Genomic DNA, 20,471 nt, shown 5'->3' with positions numbered 1-20,471 from the left:
AGCTGCCGGCTGGCCTGCAAAGGTATCGGTCCCGGGGGGGGGGGGGCCCTCGGCAGCCTCATTAGGAAAGTAGTGACAGACGCGTTAGCTGCTGAGGTGGGGGAAGCTGTGGGCTGTCACGAGGCTGAGGAGAATGCCACTGGGCCGCGTCTGGGCCGGGAGCTGCAGCTAGGGGAGGGACAGCGATGCCGCCTCGGTGCAGAGTCGCCCCCAGAGCCGGGAACCAAGCCCCCAGGCACAGAAGCGGAAGCTTAAGCCTGGCGGGGTGGGGGGGGTGGGGGGTGGGGCTGTGCTGCCGGAGCCATGCCCGGCATTACGGGCTGCCATGGCCACCACAGGCTGTGTGCCCTTGGACCTCGGTTTCCCCATCCGTCAAACATGGGCCCAGACCACCTTGACCCTGGAGTTCCCTCTGGTTTCTGAGTCACAGGGCAGGGAAGGCCCGGTTCTGCTGGAAGAGGCCCAGGGGCGTCAGCCTCCCCTGAGTCCCCAAGGCCAGTCCTTCCTGGAGCCTGAGGCCCAGCCACACAGGGGTCACAGAACACAGGTGCGCCAGGCATCAATCCCTCCCAGTGCCCAGGGCTGTAAGCCGGTGCTCCACAACCCGGCCGGCGGCACTGCCTCTGCCTTTGACGTACAGTCCTGCACCACACCGCACGTGCCCACGGAAACGACGCACACACACACGACAGACTCAGCCACACACGGGGCCCCACGCACAAACGCAGACACACAGAGGAGCACGTGTGTCCTCCCCCCACGTCGTGGACACCACCGCACATGTAAGCGCCCAAGACATGCTCACAAAACCTGTCCCCTTAACTCGTTTCCCAACCGAGACGCACACGCACACGCACAGGCACACACACACATCACACATACGAGCTCACGCTCAGCAATCCGACACACACAGACTCACACGTGCCTGGATGCAGCAACCGCTCGAGAACCATCACCCTCCACGTACAGAGCCCCCCAAAGACTGACAGACACACGCCACATACACACAGCCCCCAAGCCCAGGAACAGACACACACCCATCTTGCCACTTGGTTAAATTCCACATGGCAGGCGGTGCCCAGCCCAGAAGAGCAGCTCCAGATAAGTAAACCGCTCAGAGCGTCAATCTCAGCCCCAACCCGGCCACCTCCTTGCTACAGGTGAAGTGAAGCAGGCCTTACATATTTTATACATGAATAAACTTGCTAAAAGAATACAATTTACAGGGCCATTGGCTGCAGGCTCCCAACATCCCTCCCGCATCTTTTCACTTCGGAGAGCACACGGCAGTGACAGCAGGTGGTGGCCAGTGGGGCATGCTGTCTGGTACCCTACCCGCCACCCCTCTGCCTAGGCTGTTATTCCAGGGAAAGGAGCGTTCTGTGATTTTCCATCCACTAAATCCTGCTACTGCTCAGGGACAGGGCCCTGTGCTCTCTTGCCTCTTCGGCTTTTCCCCCCAACCCTTGGATGCCTTTTAAATGCCAATCCATCCTTGGCAACTCTGATTTTCCAAGGTCTGTTTCACACGGGGCTGGGATGTGTTAGAATCGAACTGTTGAGGAATGGGGAAGAGAAGGCCTGGCAGGAGGGACGGATGGGAGCAAGGGCAGCTTGTAGCTTGAGAGGCAGCTGGGCAGAGGGAGGCTGTGCCTGGTGCCAGGCCCACACACCCCCGGGGGGAGGCTAAGGAGCCCAGGGCAGCAGAAACCTGCTCCTAGGAGGCAGAGAGGGAGCAGAAGGTGGGCCACAGGACCAACAAGGGGTCTTTGAGTCCGAGTGTGCTGGGCAAAGGAGGCCCCGGATGAGGCTGAGGTCTGAGACCTCGGTGTGGCCTTGCAGCTGGAGCCTGGGTCTCAGAGAGGGCCACAAGTCTTCAACGTACCTGTTCAGGCTGGGTGGCCCCTGCCCAAGCTGCCGATCAGAGTGAGTGGCTGTGGGGAAGGGCTCCCGGGGTCGACAGGTGGGGAGAGGACGGACTAAGTCAGGAAGCAGCCCCCCCAGCCCGACTCTTGTCTGAAGCTCTCCCAAGACCTGGTTGCAGTTCCCTCCAGACTCACAGACTCAATAAAAAGGAGCAGGTCCCACAACAGGAGGGGAGAAAAGCAGGATGTCAGATGGACACAGGGGAGGAGTGGCAGCATACTTAAACAGAGACCCCGTGAACGGGGGTGCGGGTGGCTGCGAAGAAAAGTCAAACGCACCTGCCTTTGGAGACTGGGAGTTCGGGTGAACTGCTTTTCTTTTAACTTGCCTTATTTTCCAAAAGTCTACAATAAGCCTGTCCTCCGTGTATAGTGATTTAAAAAAAGGTATTAAACCACCAAGTGCCTTACAAAGCCAAATATATTGCATGATTCCACGTTTTATATTTATTACATTTACCATGTGTTGTTTATCACATGCCTAGAGAAAAAATGTTGACAATGGTGTGTCCCGGGGGTAGAATTATAGGGGATTTTTACTTGTCTTACGGTATTTTTAGGTTTTTCTAAAAATCAACATGCTTATAACCTGGTGGTTTTATTAACAAAATGCTCAGGCCTGAGAAGTTCTTTTCCATATCAAGTCCCTCCCGCAGCTGCTGAAGCCCATTCTCACCTTCCCGGTGCGCGTGCCCCGGGAGAGGTTCGGGAAAGGCCAAGGACGACTGCCCCCGCCCAGAGCCCCCCTTCCTTCCAAGGCCCAAGGCTGCACCACGTCCGGCGGCCTGCCCAAGCCAGGTGGGGGCGGGCAGAGCTCAGCGAGTGCCCCGGGAGAGAAGGCAGCCCGGGAGTGACTAGCGGGCCACCGAAGGGGCGCCAAGCAGGAGCGGCGGCTGGCGGGGGAAGGGCGGAGGTAACCCCAGGCCCGCCCCGCAGGGTTGCGCCGGACTCACGACCGCAGCTCCCCGGCAACCGGTACCGGACGCAGGAGCAGAACCCGGCCGAAGGCAGACCGCCCGGAAGCCCCGCCCCGCGCCCCGGTTCCCGGAAGCCGTGGGCGATGGGGGGCGGGGCATGGAAGTCCCGCCCCCAGCCCGGGTTCCCGGAAGCCGCGGGTCGGCGAGGTGAGGGGCAGGGCCTGGAAGCCCCGCCCCGCGGCGGCGCGGGGCACGCCGGGAGGGGCGCTGCCATGGCGACGCAACGGCCGCCCCGCCCCGCCCTCCCCGCGTCGCGGTCTCGGCCCCAGCGGGGCTCATCCGCTTGGACGCGCGGAGGCTCCGGCGCGGCCGCGGTGGGGGCGCCGCCGGGAACGAAGGGAGGCCAGAAAGAGCGGGCGTTTGCCCTCCCGAGGTCAGGGAGGAGAGGACATGGCCCCGGAGGCGATAATGCAGCTGCCTGCGTGTCTGGCCTGCCCGCTCCTGCCAAGCCCTCCCCGAGGCGGAGCTGCGCGCTCCTGGACAGGCGGGCCAGCCCCGCTAGGATCCAGGGTTTGGCCCCGAGATGGCCCCTCCACCACAGTGCAGACGTTCCGCGCCAGGGCCGGGGGCCCGAGATGCTGGCCTCTGCCCACCCACACGCCAGGCATCTGCTGCTGGACAGTGCAAACTCCTCTGCTCGGCTGCCGTCCAGGCCCCCCGCAGTGCCCTCCCAGGAGACCCAGCCAAGCTGGCAGCCCGCCAGGCAGACCCTGACCCCTTCTTGGCCTGCATCCCCATAGGGTGGGGGCTCACACGACAGGCCAGGCCAGTCGGGCCGGATGACTTATCTCCCCAGTCCTGTGTGAGTGGCTCTGCCCGGGTAGGTGGGCAAACAAGCCCAGATCTGTTAAGGAGGGAAGTGGCAGGGCTGGGACTCGGCCAGGCTGACTCCAGACGCCTGTCCACACACAGTGGCACTCCCTGCCCCGTGGCCACCCAGCCTGAGCTGGTCCGGCCACCTATCTGCCCAGAGCACTGGCCCGGCCTGCACTCCCCTCCTCCCCCTCCCTCTCCCCCTCCCACCAGCCGGCTTCCCTTCTGAGCCGCCGATCTACAACCACACAAAGCCCTGTTTGTTTGCTTTCTCTGCTGCTCCCCCTGGATCCGATGTCTTTCTCTGCTACCTGCCGGCCTGGCTTCCTCTCCAAGCTGCCTTCCCAGCCTGCTGAAGGGAAGGAGGCGCCGACCATACAGCAAGCCCTGCCTCGTGGCCACCTCATCGTTCCGAGAATCCACCTCCTTAACTGCTGGAGGCTGGGGACCAGCCAGGGCGATCTGACTGAAAATGGCTTTGCAGCCCCCTCACTGCCTCTCAGAATGTAGGGTGTCTTCTGGGTGGAGCAGGAGAGATGCCTGCAGCCAGGGGCTGGGAAGCCAGAGCGGTCCGGCCAACCTCCCCTCTCCTTTTGTGAGCAAGGCCTGTTTTGTTTGTCAATCAGGAAGGCTGCCCCTGACTTCCCAGCAACCCAAGGGGGCTGCCAGAGATAAGGAGATGAATGGGACCAGGAAGGCCAAATTCAAGGAGGCAGAGCGACGCCCCGGTTTCACGGTCTTCACCCACCCTCACTCTTTCTGGGGGTCCACAGGCTGCACTGGGAGCCTGGCTTGGTAGGTGCCCCCTCAGTGCCCACCCTAGGCAGGCACCTGAGCAGACCCCTCAGCATGGCAGGCACCCTCTGCAGTGTCTTGGGAAGCCCTATCGGCCTGAGCTGAAACAAGGCTTTCACAGGCAAAGAAAAATAAACACCCGCATTCCACACCACCTTTTCTACCTGCAGAGTGGGGCTGCCCTCTCTCCTGGTTCAAATAAAGAAACCCAACACCGATACTGCACAGAGATACCACAATCTCGCCTGGTTCCTTCTACCCAGGGCTCTCTTATTGCGCCCTGCCACGCTGGGTGGCCCAGGGCAGGTCCTAACCTCCCCGGGCCTCCCTCTTCCCCTTCCTGTCCCCTTCCATGCAGAGTTTAACCCTTACAGCAACTCCAGGATAAAGGTATGGTTACGCCCGCTTGACAGATGAAAGGAGGCTCCAACTTCCAGACACTAAAACTGCTCCGGTCAGAATTCAAGCCCACTTCCGACTCTAAAATTTCCCACCAGGTCACAGTACTATTTCACAGTCAGAGATTATCTGCTGACTGGATGAGTGACCACCATGAGGAAGTGAGCAAGGGGCAGGCAGGGCCTGGCTTTGGCGCCCAAGAGATGTGGTTTCCAATCGCATTTGGTCGCTGTGTGACCTCATGCAGGTCACTTAACCTCTCTGAGCTTCAGTTTCCTTGATAATCTGTATGAGGCGGTTAATAAGGCTTACAGAGGACCACCCAGTGCCAAGCACAAAAGCAGGCACTCATTAAATGACGGCTTTGCTCCATGATCCCTCTCGGCAGCCAGAGAGCCAGACATACACTTATTAGAGGAACCATCCCCCATCTGGCCCTGCTGCCGGGCCTGCCCCCCCCCTCCCCCCCCCCCCCCCCCCCCCCCCCCCCCCCCCCCGTCACCATCTCTGGCCCTCTGGAACGCTCAAGCTGAGCTCCGCAGGCTCCTGTCCTGTCCAGGAGACCAGGGCCTCTCTGTTTAATCTGCCAGGGAGGGGGCCCCAGGGGTCAATGTCACCCCAAGGGAACAAAGCCAGCTCCATCCACATCCTGCTGGACTCGACAAGAGGGAGCCACTCAGTTAAGTCTGATCTGGCAAAACGTCTGTTTTTAGTGCTCTTTTGGGCCATGGTGGGGATTTTCTGTGCTCCTCTCAAAGGTACCCTAAACCGAATTCCTTCCCATCTCCCCGTCCCTATCTGTGTTTGAAATGAAAGTATCGTTCTTCCTCTTCTTTTTATCCTGCTTCTCTCTCCCACCTATCAGGTGGATGCAAATGAGGTAAGGGGCAGAGCTGGGACCCCTCGGAGGGCAGCATTCCTCCCCCCCACAACCAGTCCCCCAGAGCACAGCAGGCTAGGAGACAAAGTTGCTTCAAACCAGGCAAAGCGGAGAAGTCCTCGGCCTTCCGGTTCTGGAAGCCCTGAGGCCGGGTCATTGTCTGCTGCCGCCCCAGACACACACCAGGCGTCCGCCCCTCCCACCACACACCTTTGCCTTTCTGCTTCTCTGCCTTCGCTTGGGCTGCACCCGCGCCCCCGGCCTGGAAGCTCTCCCCCAAGGCCTCCCCTGCGAGGAGCGCCCTCTTAGCTGCAACACGACCACATCTGAATCCACATCTATGAATCATGTCTTTCAGGTCCGCTCCCCTACCCGACTGTGGGCTTCAAAAGGGGAGGGGCGGCCGTCATGTAGTCACCCATTTCTCCAGGGCAAGGCTGCTCAAACCCCATCAGCACCGTTGACATTTGGGGCCAGGTAATTTGTTGGGGGGGTGTCCCCGGCCTCGACCCACTAGATGCCCGCATCCCCTACCCAGTGAAGACAACCAAAAATGCCTTCAGACAGCGCCTAACGTCCCCTGAGGGACAAAATTACCCACAACTGAGAACCACTGCTCTGAGGCCTGGCACCCCGCCCCCCAAAATGAGTGAACGCACGACTCTCCCTTCTTCCCCCAACAGAACAGGTGATTTTTATTTTACCTCTTTTCCTCTTATCATAATCATGTACAAATTTCATCTTCCCTATCAGACCAGAAGCTTCCAGAATACAGGCCCATTTGACCTCAGCTGAATATCAGAGCTGATCACCAGTTACCATTTTGCTGCAGGAATAACTCTCAAAGCATCAGAGAGCACCCGACTAAAACCCAGTTCTGCTCCCCCTTCCACACCCTGCCCTGGGCTCCTGTGTGACTTTGTGTCAGCAGCTAAGCTTGTCTGGGCCTCAGCGTCTCTGTAACAATTCTTTGTCCTGTTAGCCGGTGGGAGGGTGACAACTTCACACCTCCAGGGAGCTGTAGTGCCCAAGAAGAAATCTTTCAGATGGTTTTTAATTTACATTTGCTGAGAATTATTATTACTAGTAGGCACCATCATTAAGCGCTTTGCTATGTGCCAAGTACAGCTGAGCGTTTTACAGGCATCATCTCATTCAATCCTCTTAAAAGGGAAACGATGAGGTCGGTACTGTTGTTTCTGCTGTCTATAAAGGAGGAAAGAGAGGCCCAGGGAGCTGGGGGAACCTACCTGAGGACACCCAGAGGTGGTCTGCTGGCCTCTGGTAACTGAGGATGCCAATCAGAAAACCCGTTCAGCTTCAACCCTGGATACTGAAATTACTTTTCCAAGTCTGAAGCCCTCCTGGTGCAGGCGGAGTTAGACCCCTGGCCCCAGGGCCGCACGGAAGGTCTGACTGCAGAGGTACCTGGTGCAGTGGCCTCCCTGGGCCAGGGCCTGAGGGCGGGGCTCGGAGGGCTGCCACCCCCTTCCCAGGTGTCACCCGTCTCCGGAAGGCCCTGGCTGGACTGTCTTCCCCCAGTGCTGAGCGGGCACTGAGATTCTTCAGGGCAGGAATAAAAAACCACCATCCTCGAGCACCTTCTGTGTATTTCTATGTATGAAAACAGGCCCTGTCTTAAGGATTTTATCTGCATCAACTCACTCATTCTCCCAACAACCCTGAGGCAAGCGCTGCCATTTCCCCCATTTCACGGATGAGTAAAGAAAGCAAAGAAGTAACTTGTCTGAGTTTGCAAGCGGCAGAGCCAGAATGTGAACCCAGGCAGCTGAACTCTGAAAGGTGTTCACGGCCAAAAAGCCTGTGTTTACGGCTGTGTTCCCAGCACCCTGGTGTGCGCGAGATACTCAGTATGTGATTTATGAATGAATGCACAAAGAAATGAATGAGTTTGTGGTACACTGCTGCCCAAGTCCACCTATAGCACCGGGGCAAAGCCTCTTTGCAAACAGAAACTGGCCGGAAAACTGTAATTCTCACCTGCCCCACCGGCTGACAGAGACACGCAATCCATCCACCTCAGCCTGGCTTGGGGGAGGAACAGGCACCGAACTCCTGGTTTTGGCCAACGTCACCGCAGGGAAGGCTACGGGAGGAGTGATAACAGCGACCTCTTCCCCCAAAGTCCTTCAGCAGAAAGAGTACTGGTCCCTGCCGAGTCCACGGGCCAGCAGCCAGTGACTCGGGGCCTGTGACTGTGCCCGTTTCAAAGGTGGGGAGACGGAGCCCCTGAAAGGACGGTGGCACCTGGATGTGAACCCGGGCTGGCCTGTGTTTCTGACCCCATGCTTTCCAGATCACAGAGCACACTGGATGCAGCAGTTACCGCCCCCTCTCGGACAGGAGGGGAAATGTGCTGGGGTGGTGGGGCGGGGGGTGGGGGACGGGGGAGGGGGGGAAGGAGAGGGCGTGACTTTCCTGAAGCAGCAGCTGGAACTCAAACCCTGTCCTGATTCCAAACCCAAGGCCGCTCCCCTGCTCAGCCGTGCTGCCCAGACTGGACTGAGGCATGTCTCCAGGGAGGGGACGGGAGGAGAGGGGGCCAAATGCGGTGTAGTCTGCACCAGCTCCCTTGGGACCCCCAGCCTGGGGGGCCCTGAGGGGCCCCAGCCCCCCCCCACTGGGACCCTACACCTCCTGACAGCTCCCCTCCGGGCTTGCGGGACCCCCTCCTCCTGAGGCCGATCACCATGCAGAAACTGGACGCCTGCTGTCCACTGGCCCTGAGCATCTCATCTCCGGGGCCGGCGAGCCCAGGGCCAAGGGGAAGAAACGTGGCGGGGAGGGGGTGTCTGCTGGGTGAGCGACGATCGGGTGGTCACAGCAGAGCCCTGGTGCTCCTGGCCTGTCCTTCTGTCCTTCCTGACTAGGCGTCCTTCCCACGTCGCCCTCTCCTCGTTCCCACCAACCCCACTGGTGTCCCACCACCACACACGCTATCCACACAGATTCGAGAACCAGTAGGGCAAAAGCTCTCCTCTGGTAGCCGAGCCCCATCTGCACCTCCAGCTGCTGGCACCCACCCTGGTGTCACATTCCAGTCTCGGATCCCGGTGACCCACCCAGGCACGGGGCACGGCTCTGCCTCAATCCCGGGAAACAGGACGAGCCAGTTTCTCCTCAGCCCCCCAGAAGGAGCAGGGGCCCCTCTCTGGCCTTGCCGGTCTCCTCTGAGGGTGACGAATAGAATCCCCTGACTGGCGCCCCAAGAATCCCCAAGATCCCACAGGGGCCCCCGAAACAATGCTGGGCTCCCCCGCCCCACCTCGCCCGGCCCTTCCTGCCGGGAAGACTTCTGAGCGCCCCGCGCCCCCGGCCTCACCCTTGGAGCTGGGGCCGCACAGACGAGGCAGCTGAGCTCTGGGCCTGGATGCCCCGGCCTCCCGGGGAGGACAGACACCGACAGAATTACCGATAATTCTGAGATAAATGCTATGCCTCAGCCATAGACAAAGGGAGATGACTCAGTTCTGCCGTGGAGGTCAGAGAAGGAGGGGACAGGACGTCTGTTTGGGTCTCGGGACGCAGGGAGGAAGGTGAAGGGCAGCCCAGGTGGAAGGAACAGCTTGGGCCAACGTACAGAGGCAGTAATGCCAGGGTTGCATCCTGGGAGGGGGCTCGGCTGTGGCAGGAGGGGACGGGGCTTGAGTGGGACCAGAGCAGGCGAGGACCAGAAAGGCCCACACGGCGCGGGAGGGACTCCGGAGCAGACCTTGATGCAGAGCGCAGCAGGAGCCCCGGGGAGTCACTGCCGTGGTTGAGAAAGGTCACTCTGCAGTGTGGCCCATGCTGGGAGGGGGCAGGATGGAGGCAGGGAGGCTGCTGAGGAGGCCGCGGCAACAGCTAGCCTCTCCCACCACGTTCTTTCTGAGCCAAGTCCTCCCTCCTGGCCATAGGACACCGGCCATGTCCGCTGCAGCTGCCGAAGAATCGCTGGTGTGTCCCCTTTGCCAGGAACGGCCCCTCATCACCTACCTGTGCTCCAAGCACCTGCTCCAAGCCCCCTCTGCCATGCAGCCGCACCTCCACAAAGCCCCAACCCTGGTCAAGTTGGGACACACTCATCCCTGGATCGTAAAGCTCAGGCTACCTGCCCACCATCCTGGAACTGGCTTCCGTGGTCCCCTCTGCCCCTCCCCGCGTGACCAAGTCCCGCCAAAGACACCGACCCACTCCCTCCCACGTTGTCCCCAGAACACCTGTCAGTGCTTCCATGCGAGGCCCTGCTTCCTGCCAAGACCTGGCGCGAGCTCCCACTTGTCCCCTTGGGTACCATCTGGTTCTCACCCCTGGGCTGTGACCTTGGAGGCAGGTGCATTAAACACAGAACTTCGAAACGGCGGGCCCTTGGAAAATACCTGGTGGGCCAGTAAGCCCCGGTGCCTCTCCCGAAGGAACGCTGCCCGGCGTGCAGGGCTCCGCCTGGGCCTGCCTGCGGAGCCACACGTCGCTGGCGGGACATCCATGCCCAGCCACAGGCGCTATTAAAGCAACGAGGTGCAAACGTGGACGGCCATGGGAAGACAGTGGTGATGATAATGGTGACAGTGGCAGCTAACATTTATTGGGACAAGTACTGTTCTCAGCTTCACAGGTTGACGTGGACTCACTCACTCGTTAAAGCTTCACTCACAGTCCTGTGAGGCTGGTACTGTTATTACCCCCGTTGCACAGATGGGGACACAGAGGCACAGAGAGGTGAACAACTCATTCAGGACGTGGTGGAGCCAGGAGTCACCCAAAGCCTTGCCCTGGAGCACCCCACCTGTGACCCCGCCAAGACAACAGGAAGGAAAAGGGAGCTGACCACTAAGAGCCCGAGGGGCGGTCTCGTTTGGGGTAAGAGAAAACTCTGTATTTGTGTACATGATACATGTATGCATAAGAGAAGAGCAAACCATATTCAAGGTGTTAACTGGGGTTACCTGGGGGGCACTTTTACTCTGTGTACTTCCGGGTTATTTGCATTGTTCACAAATCCATGTCTTACCTGAGTAATTCAAAAAGAAGAAACTGAGAGAAACTGTCAGGGCCTCAGTTAATGTTTGTTGAATGAATAGAAGGCAGACCCATTTTCTAGGCCTGTTTCTTCAAACCCTGGGTAGGACCCATTAGTGGATCGTGAAATCAATTTAGTGGGTCACAGAAAGCAATTTAAAAAAACAACAAAAACCAAATAGACTAGAATAGAAAGTATCAGACCAGGGTACATAGCAGAGTAAAGAGCTATGTCACTAAACTTTTTTTTCCAGTTACACACAGTGGGCGTGAATGGAATTGTGACCTAAAATGCATTTCTTACTATAGGTCACAGCTGAGGGTTTGGAGGCCACAGTCCAGACTAAAGAGTCTAAGGAGGAATAAGCAGGGTCCCTGCCTGCAGGGGCCTCCTGGTCAACGGGGAGAGAAAGACCGTTACGGGGCGGGTGACGCCCCCCCGCCCTGTTGAGGAAGCTACAGAAGCTTCTGGCTGTTGGGAAAGATCACACTCAGCCCACTCCATACTCGGCTTCTGGGGCCGGGATCGCCCCTGGACACATTCTCCTTTCCAAGCCTCTTGCCTGTGAGAGCCTTTGCCACAGTTTTGGGGCTGAGCCTCCCCCAAACCAGAATGTCTGTGTCCACTCCTCTGTGTTACCCAGAAGGCCACTTTTCCTAAGGACTCCCTTCTGGACACTCCTGAGGCCCTCACTGTCAAGGGGGAGGGGTGGGAAACTAGAAGATTCCTTTCCAGCTTCCAGATCCTGAGGCCACGTCCCAGGGAAGCCTCTGGAAATGCAGCTGTGTGGTCAGTCGGGAGGGGCCTCCACTGAGTCTGCAGCGAGGGCTGCCCCCACCCAGGGTGCGCCTGACCCCAGGCGGAGCCAGGTCTGAATGGAGGATGCGGTGTGGGGAGAGAGGCATAGCCCCCAGCCTGGGGCTCCCACGGCGCTGGCGCCTCCACATCAGAACTCTCCTAACCCACCCCGCCTCCCCTCCCCGGGCAGCAGACAACTAAAAAAAGATAAAATAAAAAGAAGTAATTCCCCTGCTCTGACGTCAGCGCGAAGTCTTAACAGCCCAACAGCGGCATGAAACTGGATTGCAACCAGATGTAATGCCCTTGAATCCTCAACACGCCGCTGCGTTGGAAGACAAATGGGGGGGGGGGCACTCTGGGTGGAGGGAACCGTGAGGGTCCCGCATGGGTCCCGGATCGGAGCCTGCGGAAACCCTGGCAAGCCCGGGGCCCGGGTCGCCATTCAGGCGCGCTGCCTCCCCTCCCCCAGCCCCCCAGTAGCGCATTGTTACTCTCGACAGCCGTCTCCATTCAGGCCCGGAGCCCCAGCGCCGCGCCCGTCGGGGGCTCCCCGAACCAGGGCACGGCTCGGGCCGCATTCCGGCCCCTGGCGTGGATTTGAGGCCGACCCAGAACCCAAGAAAGGAAACAGCTCGCTGGGAAAACGGGCGCCCCAGGAAGCTGGGGCCGCCGCGGCCTCGGGCCTGTCTGGTGTTTCGCTTCCCCTCCGCCCCTCTTCGGCCGCCCCCGGCGACCAAGGCTCCAAATGTCAACCCCGCGTCCTGCAACACACACACACACCCCCCGCCGCGCTCGGCGACACTGCCTTGCGCCCGGTCCCCGCGTCCTCCTCCCAGGTCCCCTGCCTCCCAGGCGCGGAGCCGCGGGGCCAGGGACACGGCCGGTGCGCAGCCGTCCGTCCGGGAACACGGGACTCGCGTGGCCGGAGCCCCCACCGTGACGTCACCCCGAAAGGCCCGCGCGCCCCGGGCCTGCCCGCGTCGGAGCTCCCAGTCCTCCGGGGCCGCTTCCTGCCGGGTCGCGCGGCCTGCGCACAGGCCGGGGCGCCGCCGCCCGCGAGGGGGCACCGCCGCGGGCTCCGCTGAGAGCCCCGCGCGCCACCCCTCCCCACCACGGCCCTCGCCGTCCCTCGAGGCCCTGGCTCCCACGCCGTGGCCCCACCAGGCCCCGAGTCCCCCCGGAGAAGTCGGCTCCCCGCCCCCCACCCGGACGCACTCACAAAGCTCGCCTCCGGCCCCGGCGCCGCGCGAACGCCCCGGTCCCCACCCGCACTCGGCTGACCCCCGGCGCCACCGCGCGCACAACCCCCGCACCCGCGACCCTAGCTCCTCGCGCCCGCACCCCGCAGCTCCCCGGACGGCCATCCGGTGACCTCGCGCCCCCCGCACACAAAGCACTTCCCCGCGGCCCCCCGCGCCCCCGCCCTGGCGCTCGGTGCTCACCTCAGCGCGCGCTCACTCGGGGGCCCGGGTTCTGGCGCTGCGACTTCGCTGCCCGGAGACTCGGGCGGCCATGGGGGTCGGGGCGCGGCGGCCCGGCCGGCCAGCAGCCAGGCAGGAAAGAGGGTGGGCCTCGGCGCCCCCTCCTCGAGCCGGCGCTCGGGCGGCGGGCTGGGCGGCCTGCTCGGCGCGCTCTCGCTCCGGCCGCGCCTCGCTCCGCACCTCGCCTTCCGAGCGCAGCCGCGGGCAGGGGCGGCGCCCGGGGCGCGGGGACCGGGCCCTGGCTGCGCACCGCCGGGCCTGCTGGCGTCGCACGGCCGCGGGGGAATGCGGTCCCCTCCGCGCAGGAAGAGCCGGCGGCGGGCGGCGCGCGGGGGGAGAAGGCGGCGAGAGCGCGAGGAGAAAAGTTCCCGGCCGCCTGGCTGCGCTCGCTCGCCGCCCGGGAAGCCAGGTGGGCCGCGCGCCCCGACAGCACCCCCTGGCGGCCAGCGCCCGCCGCGGGCCTGGGGGGAGGGGGCTGGGCGGGGGGACTCAGGGGGGCCCTCAAGGACTCGCGGGCCGGGGTCGGGGCCGGAACCTCGGGCGGAGGACGTGGACCGGCACCGGTCTTCAGATGCTCCCAGGCTCTGGCCGGGTCCCTGGGCCAGGCCCCCGCCCTCACCCACCACAGCCCTCCCGTGACCTCCCCTTCACAGTCTGGGAAACGTTCCGACCTCTAAGCTCAGTAGGCCGCCGAGCATGGATTTCTTCACTTTCTGGCACCTCGCTGGACGCAAAATCAGCAGAGACAAGTGGTCCTGTCGTCACGGGGCTGGCACCCTGGTGGGCAGAGACAGACAGCAAACAAATGCTTCCACACGTGAGGAAGATCGTTCCAGGGACAAATGAGCGCTAGTCATTAGTGAAGTGAAGAACAGGGGCTACTTAGCTGGGTGTGAGCTGGGAACTGACCGTTCCTGGCAGGGGGAGGAGCAAGTGCAAAGGCCCCGAGGCAGGAGAGAGCAGGGGGACAGGCAGAGCCGTAGGGAGGACCCGGGTCTCCAGCGCTACCACGGCCTGGTGGGGACCTCGGATGCAATTCTAGTGCCATCGGCAGAGCTTGGGCAGAGGAATGCTGAATGAATGGGTGAGTGAACCTATTATGAGCTTACAGCTGCCTGACTTCCTGCCCCAAAGCCTCCACTCGCCACAGCCGAGGCAGAAGGCCTCCTGCTCCCACCCAGCCTCTGGGGTCTATTGGTCCCACGAGCAGGGGAGGGCTGTCAAGGAGCCAGGGTCCCGGGAACTTCAGCCTCCTCCCCTGTAGGTAAGGCCAGGTGGTGGGTACGGTGCTCTTACTCTGTGACAGAGGACTGTCCCCCTGTTTACACGTCCTCTCATCCGATCCTGACACCCACGGCCCCCTCGCCCCCCAGGAGGCAAACCCACCGCTTTTGTTCGCAAGGAAACTGAGGCACAGAGCAGTGAAGTCATCTGTCCAGGGTCTCAAGCTAAGGTGACAAGCGAGACCCAGGACCTGCACCCAACTCAGCCACCACCCCGGAGGGCGAGCTTGAGAGCCGGACAGCAGCGGGCTAAGAGGGTGCGCAGCGTGGCTTTAAGCACAGGTTCTGGGGGAGACAGACCTCGTCTCTAAGTCTGGCTTCTCTGGGCCCAGTTGGGAGGCTTTGGAAAAACCAGTTGACATGCTGAGTCGCGGTTTCCTCATCTGTAAAATGGGGGTAAGAGTAGCACCTACTTCCCGGGTTCCTGAGGACTAAAGGAGGTGGGAGTGTGGAGCGTCGAGCCCGGAGCCTGGAGGCCGTGAACACTGTCAGTGCTTTAGGTCACGAGGTAGAGGAGGGGGAACGGGGCTTCCATACATCCAGGGGCTTCTACCCCCTGCCGTGTCCAGCCTCCTGCCCTCCCTGCCCTCCCCTGCTCTGGGAAGAACCAAGGGAAGGCCTGGCACCAGGGACCTCGGTGGGCGGTGAGAAGAGGGGGTGTCCCGGGGGAGGAGGAGATGGCGTGGTCTAGGCACTAACCACTGCCATTCTGAGGGCCCGTTGTGCACCAGATGCTTTCCGTGGGTGTGAGTTTCCTAGGGCTGCTGAGACAGATGACCACACATTTAGTGGCTTAAAACAACCCAACTTTATTCTCTACAGTCCTGCAGGGCAGATGTCCGAAATCAGCATCAGCAGGAGAGTCCGTTCCCTGCCTTTTCTAGCTTCTGGAGGCCACGTGCATGTCATGGCTCGTGCCCCCTTGGTGACCTCCAGGAACCAGAAAAGGCAGGAAATAATTGCTTCTGTTGTCACAGCTCCTGCTTCCTCCCTTGACCTTCTTGCCTCCTCTTATAAGACCCTTGCAATTCCATTCGGGCCGCCTGGATAATCCAGGAGACTCTCTCATCTCAAGACCCTAATATAAGCACACCTACAAGGACCCTCCACCCCCTGTTTTTTTGTACCACATAAGGAAACATTCACAGGATCCGGGGATCAGGACCCAGATATCTTTGTGAGCCGTTATTCAGCCTCACACTCCATGCATCCTCTCAGTGCTCCCTCATCACAACTCATTTTACAGATGAAAGAATTGAGGCTCAGAGAGGTCAGCCCCTCATCCAAGGTCACACAGCAGGTAAGCCTTTTCACCTCTCCCATGCATATTAATTGAGTGCCCACCGTGGGTCAGACACTGGGTTAGGTTCTGGGTTGCCATGTAAGAGCTACCTGTGAAAAACGTGCTGTGGAGCTCAGGCACAAAGTGTCGTGACCTGGTCCTGTTGAGGAATTCAGGGAAGGCTTCCTGGAGGAGGTGACCTGTGAGCTGAGATCTGGAGGGTGATCCTTAGGCCTCTTCAGAAGGCTGGGTAGCCCAATTTAGGGAGGGGAGGCTTCTGAGCAGGACAGTGCTCAGTCTGCTGTGGGCACCATCAGGGGTTGGTCAGCAGAGCCAGCCCCCGGAAGATTTCTGCCGAGAAGCTACTTGTCACCTCTCATGGGATGCAGTGGGAGGTAAGGTGGGAGTGGGCCCACTGCCCAACGCAGACACCCAGTAAAGGCAGTGTTGCTACAAAGATGTCGAACTTGCAGCCTCGAGGTGGGATCCAGGCTGCGGGCTTGTTTTGACTGGAGAGAAAAGTGTCTAAAGATTTTGGAGTTGAAATACCTTTAAGGAATATAAATTCTTGCGGCCCTACCACTACCCACACCCACATTTAAATCACCGACTGCCCCCAAAGGCACCAGGTTTGAGATATCCTCCCCGCTCCCCTGGGGTCTTAAGACTCAGTTTTGCATCTGTGCCTTGGCCTGGAACTCCCCCTCGGTTTTCTCCTAGGCCAAAAGGAGACAATGACTCCCGGCCGAGGGAGAGAGGTCCCCGGGGCTGGAAGACAGGGAAGGGGGATCCACCTCCGGACAGACTCCCGTACCCTGAGGGACTGGCTTACTGGTGGCTCGCCTCCGTGGGGACATCCCCAGTTCAGGAGCCCCCGCCCCCTTTATCACACGGAAGACCAAGCACAGGGAGGGGAGGCACCTGGAGTGGGGCGTGCGGAGTGGGCTGCAGGTGTGTCTGAGGGCCCAGCTTGAGCTCTGCGCAGCCGGCCTGCCTCCCTGAGGAAGCTACATTAGGGAGGGATAAAGTCCTACCTTGTCTCAGCCGTTGTGGATCTCTGTGACAGAGAACCTTTGTCCCAGCTCACACACCTGTCTCTTGGTGGTTATCACACCTTGATTTCCTGGGGGAACATTTCTTCCCGCTATCTGCCCACGTGGTTCAGCCTGGGCTGACGCTACCTCCGGTACACAGAGATGTGCCTAGGAGTCAGGTTTAACCAATCAAAGTGCCCCATTTCCCTGGCTGCAGTGGCTGGTTCAGGGATGGCCACATGACCCAAGGCCACTGGCAGTTTTGCAGGAAGGATTGAGCTTTGCTGGAACCTCCAGGGGGTGTTAAGCTGGTTGGTTGTGGGCCTGAGAATAAAGCCAGTATGTAGGAGAGCAGTGTCAAAACACACGTAGAGACACCAGCTGGGCACCTGGATCCAGCTACACCTGAAGCTCATTACACACAAACCAATAAGTTTACCTGTTTACCTAAACCAGCCTAAGTTTGTTTTCTGTCGCTTGTCTCAAAGAGAACTAAGGCTGCTTTACCTGGAGAAGAAAAATGAGGGTGAGGAGGGGAGGGGACTGACTTCTTCAAAGATCTGAAGGGCTGCCCTGGCGCTGTGTACTCACATGCAAGTTGTGGGTTTCCAGTGAGAGCATTTTGACTCTTTATGAGGCAGAACTTTCCCACAATAAGAACTGTTCAGAGGAGACCATGCACTGCCTCGGGACAGAGGAAGTTCCCTCCTTGGGGCTGTGCAAACAGGCAGGATGTGGTGGAGGGGACTCAGGCTGGCTGCAAGGACAGCGGTCCTGTCATCAGATGGATGTGAGCTGGGACCTCAGACCCGCTTTAGCGGACAGCTGGGGATCATCAGTGACTCCCAATGTTTAATTGTAAAATATTTAAGATAGTCAAGAAGGCGCAAGAAATATTCAGGGATCACCCCTGCATCCACCATTGTCAGCTCGAGAAATCAAACCTCATCGATACAGCTGAGCTCCTGGTCGTAGACTCCCCCTCCAGCTTTAAGCTGTTACTACGTGTGCACCATCCTAAGGGGTGTGCAGGTCACAGGTCTTTCTTTAACAGAGGTTTGAATTGCCATACTTTCAGGCTGTGCAGATTTTTTTCTTATTACCAGTGGTGAAAATAAAAGCACTTAGGTACTAATAAAACATGAATATTTTTCTTCCTTCCTTCCTCCCTCCTTTCCTTCTTTCTTTACTTCTTTCTTGGAATAAAAACCTGTTACAGAAGCAGTCCCCAAACCATTTCTTACCGAGTTTATATGAAAGCTATTCCACCCCTGCCCTCCCAGCCCCTACGCCCCGCCCCCTCGCCCCCCTGCTCTGTGTCTGGGCTCGGTCTCCCCTCTGCACACTGTGGCCAATCACAATTTCAGGGCTGTGAGGACTGAGGCTGAGATGAGACACATCCAGCACTTGGCACGTCCCCTGGCGTGTAGGTGGTGAGAGCCAGGTTCTGGCGCTAGTTAGGACGATGGCTGTCCAGGCGAAGTGCCCCAAGCTCTCCGGCCCCTCCCCTGCTCACCCGCCTGGCCCAAGCTGTCCTGAAATCCTGTCGGTTCTACGCTCTGCTCCCTGCTTGGTCGCGGCCTCTGTAACTTGTCTCCTCGCCCTGTTTCAACACCCCCATCCACCCTCTTCACGGTGGCCCTGTTCTGTTCCGCGGTGTCCCTCCCCGGCCTGCACTCCCCACACACACCCCAGGGCTGGCCTGGCCCCTGCACATCCTTCCCTCTCTGCCCTGTGTGGCTGCTCCCTCCACACCTTTCCAGGCTCAAATGAAGAGTGGGCTCCTCGGACTTCCCTGGTGGCGCAGTGGTTAAGAATCCGCCTGCTGATGCAGGGGACACAGGGATCGATCCCTGCTCCGGGAAGATCCCACATGCTGCGGAGCAACTAAGCCCGCGCGCCACAGCTACTGAGCCTGCGCTCTACAGCCCGTGAGCCGCAACTACCGAAGCCCGCGCGCCTAGAGCCCGTGCTCCGCAGCAAGAGAAGCCACTGCCATGAGAAGCCCGCGCACCACACCGCTCGCCGCAACTAGAGAAAGCCCGTGCGCAGCAACGAAGACCCAACGCAGCCATAAATAAATAAATAAAACTTTTTAATCTTAAAAAAAAAAGAGTGGGCTCCTCCAAGAAGCCCTCTCAGACCTCCCCCAGTCACCTGAGGCCCTCCTATCACATTCCCAGTCATCACTATTCTTTGTAAGTCTCTCTGGCTCCAGGTCATGAGTTAGTTCCTTGAGGGCAGGAGTGCTGTCCTCTTTAAGGCAGACCAGCTTTTTGCACAGTCATTTTAAAAACAATACTTCTCAGTTTTCTAAGCTCTTTGCACTGTCCACTCAGGTCAGCCTCCCAAGAGCCCAGGGAGGGGGCACTGCATCAGCCCATCTTACAGATGCAGAGGCACCAAGAGGGCATCTCCCGGGGCTGCCGTGACCACTGCCGCTGACCTACTGCTTTAAGACCGCAGTCCTGGAGGTCAGGAGTCCAGCTCAGCATCCCTGCGGCTCCAGGCGACGGTGGTGTCTCGCCCTTTTCAGATTCCAGGGGCCGCCTGCGCCCTTCGGCTCGTGGCCGCTTCCTTGCCTCTCTGCTTGCATCGTCACCTCTCCTCGCCTGTGTCGGTTCTCCCCCGCTTCTCTCCTGGAAGGACACTTGTGATGACGTGTAAAGCCCACCCGCATAAGGTGGGATCATCCCCACATCTCAGGATCTTTAATCACACCTGCAGAGTCCCTTCTGACATCTGAGGTCACACTCCAGGTTCTGGGGATTGGGGTGTGGATATCTCCGGGGCCATTATTCAGCGGCCACAGAAGTGTCCCCAAGCGGCAGAGCTGAGACACCCCCGGTGGTCTGGCTCCAGTCTCTGTGCCATACGTGGTGCCTCCTATCCCGGAGGTGTGTGGCCTAGCGGACCGCGTGGGGCAGGGCACTCGAGGCAGAAGGAGGAACGCGACCCCAGCCTGCAGGCAGGGAGAAAATCCACACGGCTCTGTGGGTGGAGGGAGAGTACAGGTTACGTGGGCCCCGTGAGGCATCACTGCCCACGGCGGGCCACATGGAGGCCATGGCCAGGGAGCCTCCGTGGAGGGTGGGGCACCGCTGTCCCTCCCACCTCCTCCCACCCCCACAGCAGGGCCTGGACGATGGTCGTTCCAGAGAATGCACCGTTTAGGACATGCCAGGCAGAGGGCCAGACGGTTTTTCCTGTCTCATTTAGACTTGACAACCGTAATCTCTCGTGTACCCGTTCTGCAGATGTGCAGATCGAGGCTTATCTACAGTGGCTGGCGTTTCTTGATCACAGCCAAGCCCTGTGCTCCCTGCCTTTACAGGTCCAGTCTCCCAGGGTGCCCATAGTGCCCTATAGGGAGGAACTGTTCCCCGTCTGATTGTACAGAGGGGAAACTGAGCTAAATGATCAGAGGATTGTCACAGACACGGAGGACAGTGCCTGGCAGGGGGATGAGACCCAAGCTGGCCTCCAGAGCCACGCTTTGGTATGGAAGCAGAGGGCCGCAAGGTCACGTTTGGGTGGACTGAGGGGCCCCGAGGCCACTCCCTCTCAGGCCCACAAAATGGCAATGCTGCAGCCACCAGGCAGCAGGATGGGAGCTGTGGGGAGGGGACAAGGGGAGTGGGGCCACCAGGGGAAGGAGTGGAGGAGGGGGAGGGGAGGGAGTGGGGAGGTCCAGGAGGGTCACCATAGTAACGGAGCCAGCTCCGCTCTCAGGCCCGGCTGCCCCTGGGGAAGGAGATAAAACGTTTTCTATCGATTTCTG

General features: G+C 59.9%; 1 protein-coding gene across 1 annotated transcript in view; it reads right to left on the bottom strand.

Moving 5' to 3' along the window:
- The window catches only part of RAI1 (retinoic acid induced 1), a 105,600-nt gene extending 92,222 nt beyond the window's left edge, over window positions 1–13,378 (bottom strand). Inside the window, exon 1 of the mRNA XM_032615575.1 lies at window positions 13,053–13,378. The gene's annotated coding sequence lies outside the window, so the exon portion shown is untranslated. The remainder of the gene's footprint in view (window positions 1–13,052) is intronic.
- Window positions 13,379–20,471: the final 7,093 nt, after the last annotated feature.

Source organism: Phocoena sinus, chromosome 20 (assembly GCF_008692025.1).
Source record: "Phocoena sinus isolate mPhoSin1 chromosome 20, mPhoSin1.pri, whole genome shotgun sequence".
Lineage (NCBI taxonomy): Eukaryota > Metazoa > Chordata > Mammalia > Artiodactyla > Phocoenidae > Phocoena > Phocoena sinus.
Note: the sequence above shows the minus strand (reverse complement) of the source record. Positions and strands in the feature narration are given on the sequence as shown.